Consider the following 5,741-nt stretch of genomic DNA (forward strand, 5'->3'; position numbering starts at 1 on the left):
GGGTCTCCTTTAGCAAGCTGTTGACCTCATTCCCCTTTCACCCAAGTGAAAGAGTTTTCTCACTGATCTTTGAAGCTGTCTTTGGCATTTGTGGGTTGAGAAATCTGAAAACTGCAGCTGCTGCCCATGATTCTGTGCCCTGAAGCCTGCTCCAGTCCTGTCTGTGCCACACCTCATGGCCAAGGCTGGGGTGCACTACACTCTGAGCCTGGTGTGATAGACCTTTCTTGTTGGCCTTCCAGGTTGTCTTGGGTTGAAAAATCTCTTTCACTCTGTTGTTTTGTGGCTTCAGCTGCTCTAGAATTTGTTTAGTCATTTTTTACAGGTATTTTATGGGTTATGGTGGGGGAGAGCTTCTACAGGTCCGTTCTTCTACTCTACCTGCCAGATCCATTGAATGTCAGCAAATTTAATTATTGTACTTTGTCCCAGATAATTTGCACATCATTGTAGATAGTCAACCAAGAATTGTTGTGGGTAAAACAAAACAAAAGCAAGAATTAAAAACATTTACCATCTTGCAGGTCAGCCTTTGGTGGTGAACCTCCCTAAACTGAGTTGGTCCTTAGGTACAGGATGTCAATAGCACCACACCAACTTTCCAAGTTAGAGCCACCAAAGCTTGTGTTTGGCTTGCATAACAACTAAGGGTCATCTACATGTCATCCCAAACTTTTAAAAGGTGGTCAAAGACCTAGGACTGGAAAGGGGAAGGGAAATAAATTTATTTAGTGCTTTTATTATATGATATTTATATAGGCATGCTATGAACCAGACATTGTGCTAAGTGAAGTATTGTTTCATTTAATCCTCACAAAACATTTCTAGGTAGGTATTATTATAATCTCCTTTTTACAGTTCGGGAAACTAAGGCAAAAAGAGACCAAAGGACTTCAGAACCCAATTAACCCAACTCCTTCATCAGTAAAGATGGAGAAACTGAGGTCATCATCAGATGAGGGATGACTCCTGAGCTTTTCCATTGTACGCTTCCACCTCATTTTGGATTTTAGTAGAGGATAAATTGAAGTAGCTATTAAGAATTTATTTTTTAAACCCCTCTCTGAGATTCATGTTCCCATCCTCCCCTGAGAAATCTGACCTTCTCCTGGTCTCAATTTATCCACTAAGAATCACCTGGCTGCATCTTTGGGCTGATTCATTAGCTAAAGTTTCTTTAATATTTTCTATTTAACCTCTTTGCCTCATGGAGATTAGCCCTGTAATGAGTACTGGCAAGCAAACTGCATAAAAAGGGAAAAGCACAAATGAATATTTTTAAAAGTGGCCCAGTAGCTGCTTCTTCTATGGATGGTTTACCATTGCTTTGAGTCCAAAAGGGCCTCTCTGCCCAGTCTCCTCCTTCCCCACCCCCAACATCTCATGAAAATGTCTTAGCTGACAGAGAAGTGGTTCACTTTAATGCCTTTAACTACCCAGTGTAGGCTCAATACATGATTCTCTGTATGATGACAAAACACTTGATTGTCTTCATACTCTCAGATATGATTTTTGCAAAATGTTATCTTCATTTTTTGGTAAATTGCTTGAAAAAGTCTGTATGACTTAAGAATGTTATTGAAAAGGAAATTCAGTTTTCTTTGCCTGCTAAGTGCAATCAATAGGCATTCAAGCAGGAGCTGGTGATAACTTACTTAAAGTTTGTTTTAGGAAGTGAGAGGATGAATTATTATCCTTAATAGTGGATAATGTAGTACAATGTCAGTTAGGTAGCCAATGGGGTTTCAAAGTCAGTCAGTTAATGAATAAATAGATATTAAGCCCCTACTATGTTCCAGGCACTTTGCTAAGTGCTGGGCATTCAAAGAAAGGCAAAAGATAGCTTTTAAGGAGTTCACACTCTAATAAAAGAACATGCAAAAAACTAAGTACAAAATAGCTTCATTTGGGATAAGTGGATAAATTGGATAAACATTTGTATAATGATGAAATGAATGAATGGTTTGGTACAGCATATATCTAACAAAGAGGTGAATCATAGAATGAATAATCCTTTGTCTCTAAAATACACTGTTGTGAGCTATCTTAATGTTTTTAAAACCATATACATTCTTTCACACCCTTAAAAGAATTGATCAGAAACTCAGAGGGTCTTTCTCTCCTAAACTGATATTTTTATGAAGGCAAAGTGATCATCTTTTGCCTCAATTCTTACCTACCCTCTAATTACTTCAATGGGCATTTTCTCAGACAAACTAAGACCTGAGAAAGCTTGAAAAGTCCAAGATCTCCCACTGTAAATGGGGCCCTCTCCAGTTGTCCTGACCTGTGTCTTTCCACTGGACTTAGATGACTGTGGAAGAGAGAGAAACTAGTGACTTTGCACAGCAATCCCTCACTTCAATCAAATTCACTTTCAAGTCAAGATGTCACCCTCCTGGTCCTCCTCAAGAACAAGGACGACAGTAACAATAAAAGAATAGAATTGCATTCTGTTACCAATATGGTATGTAGTATGCAAAATCTATGGACTTTCATGTTCAGTTTTAGAAGATAAGAATCTAGGAATTCTCTTTCTCTGTCCCCTGCCCCAGATACAACCCCAGAAACCATGGTATGGAGGAGTTGGGCATTTCAGTTTTGGAACTCCCATCCTGTGAACACATTGTCCTGATGGGAGAGCATCCACTACATCCAACCAGTCCAAGACTCACCTCTCCCATCTTGCCATGATGTGGACTATTCATGCCCTCTCCTGTGTTCTGAGGAATATTCATCGCATCAATTCCACCATATTGCTTCTTCAAAGGATCTGTTAAATGACTGCTTATAGCTTCATCCAGCCTCTCTGTGATTCCCCAAACCAAGACAATCTTTCTTAGCCCCCACTTTGTTATATGTGTAGTATTTCTCTATTAGAATATAAGCTCCTTAAGGTCAAGTGCTGCATCTATCTATCTCTCTGCCTCTGTCTATCTAACTCTCTGTCTGTCTCTGTGTCTCTCTGTCTCTTTTTTTTGGCTTAGTGTTTAGTATAGTGCCTGGGAAACAGACAGTGTTTAATAAATCCATTCATTCAACCATCATAACACTAACCACAACTTCTTTGCTGGTCTTCTCTTTTTTCTCTAAACTTAAGTTAATTGAATGATGTGAATAATGTTGTAATAATATAATAATGGAGTAGTTAGATGACATAGAGTGGACAGAGTACTGGACTTGGAGAAAGGAAGAGCTGAGCTTAAATCCAGCTTCAGGTTTCTCAGTGACCTCAGCCTCAGTTTCTTTATCTGCAAAATGAAGATAATAATAGCCTTCATCTCACAGAGTTGCTATGAGAATAAAATGGGATAGTTATACAGGTATTTTGTAAAACTTAAAATGCTATAGAAATGGTAGCTATTATCATGAAATTATTAGTGTTATTCTATATTATAAACTATATATTATAACAATACTTGTATTATATTATGAATTTCCTGAAACATTTACTTTTTATATTCAAACCTAAAGTCTATGCTCCAGGTCTATATAAATACAACTTATAAGCCAGAAATCAAACCCCAACACTCTGGGTTAGCTTTTGACAAGAGTATCAAGACAAATTGTCCTTATCTTAGCCATATTCTGCAAGAAGAGTTTGGGGCTCCTTTCAGTAAATATTTCAGTGTTTCATGATGTTGCAATAATTGCCTTGTGGATGAACAGCCCTGAAAAGGATTCAGCAAGTCCTCACAACAGAGGTTCTAGTCCTCCCTGAACACCCAAATACCTCCCTCCCCACTATGTATAAGGGAGTCAGAGGATATAGGTTCAAATCCCCCCTATGATGCTTATCACCCATGTGACCTTGGGTAAATACAGAGTATTAGGAATATATGGATGAGAAATGGGCAATTCCTTTCCTCATCTACCTTACAATCTAATAGGAAACATATGCCATACACAATAGCTTATGATGCAAGGTAAAATATGAAAGGGACAGAGTAAAGTTTTAAATAAATAAGACAATTTGAGGGAGGAGAGATTGCCCTGTGTTGTACGGTCGGGATCAGAATACAACATCTCAGAGCTACAAGGAATGCCAGAGGCTATTTAGGTCTAAAACATTCCAACATTTAATCTTTTAAAAATTGGAATTGGATAAAACCTATGGAAGAGGTAGCACCTACTTTAGATCTAGGAGAAGGAGGAAAAAATGAGGAAGGAGCACCTGCTCAGCCTGGAGAAGAACTTAAACAAGTACACAGAAGTGGGTAAGCACACGACAAGATTGGAGAAGAGCCAGGGCAGTTATACCTTTCCCATGGTGACTTTCCCCATCCCGGTTCTGATGAATCACAGGTCGGCATAAAATATTAAATGGGAATTTGGGGGGAGTTTTGCAGAAGCTGCAAATGACATGCTAAGGTAGCAGAAAACACAGAAAAAGTTTAGAAACTTGAAAATGAATAAAATATATGTATAGTGTTGTATAATATCAGCATCTTTTATCTTTGAATACCGTAATAATTCAGATTTCTTTCCAGGTACAAAGAGAAGGCCAAAACATTTTATGCAGACTTTCCAGCACATGTGGGTACTGCACCCCTAACCCCCATGATGTGGAAGGGATAGCTATAGTTCCATTTGGTTAGGATGAATGAATGGGAGGCAGGCAATTTATATGGGACTTTAAGTTTCACAAAGCACATCACATACAGTATCTCATCTGAAACAAAGAATTTACATACGTCCAGAGATTGATACAGTAATTGGGTGACATATTCTCTGAAGGATGTGACCCTTATTTGTGCTAGATTTCAATTACATCCTACAATAATTGCATGGAAATTCTGAAAAGTGTTTTTTGTTGCTTATCTCTGTCTTCTCTTGGACCACTCCCTGTCTCTTGCTTGCCAAAGTAAGTCAAACAGAAAGCTAAACAGGGAACAGCTCTAAAGTATTTTTGTCAATGTCAAGTATATCGAACTCATTTACCAAAACCTTTTCTCTGAAATGTATTAATAATTTACAGTCAGAAGTAACAGATAATGGATTTGTTGATGCACAGTTTTGTAATCCAAATATTCAGATTTGAAGAGGTTTGATTTTTACACTATGACTATGCTGTGTATGAATTTTAGAAGAGCAGATGTTCATCTATTTGCTGTGGCCCAGAAAACCCATGATAATTGAAGCAAGAATTGCTTTCAATCTTTAGAGGAACCTCATTTTATAATAAGAGAATTGGCCCCCACATGATCTGTTACTGACGTGATTAACGGTCTCTCTCTCTCTCTCTCTCTCTCTTTCTCTCTCTCTCTCTCTCTCTCTCTCTCTCTCTCTCTCTCTCTCTCTCTCTCTCTCTCTCTCTCTCTCTCTCTCTCTCCGTATAGTCGTACATGCATGTATGTGTATCTACAGAACTATATAACAAAGACAGTGAATTTGTCTCAGAGTACTAGAATTAGAGAAGACACTTATACTACTACTAGCTGCCAAGCTTCCTTCCCCATCCTGGCAGCTACCCTCAGATGAGTTCTTTCCTAGCTTCACCACATCCTGTCCTTTTCCTTGGTGTTTTTCTCCCCAGAAGGATAATAAGTGTGGTGTTCATGATGTAGTATCCTAGGATAACTCCCTTAGGGGATATTGTGTCTCAGGGTGATATAATTCTGGACAGATGAGGTATTTATGTATTTTGCTTGTCTCCTATCCCACATTAGATTGTAAGCACCTTTGGGAAGTGATCTTTTTTATAAACCTCCAGAATACCCAAAGTCATATGTAGTTAATAT

This window comes from Notamacropus eugenii, chromosome 6, assembly GCF_028372415.1.
Source record: "Notamacropus eugenii isolate mMacEug1 chromosome 6, mMacEug1.pri_v2, whole genome shotgun sequence".
NCBI lineage: Eukaryota > Metazoa > Chordata > Mammalia > Diprotodontia > Macropodidae > Notamacropus > Notamacropus eugenii.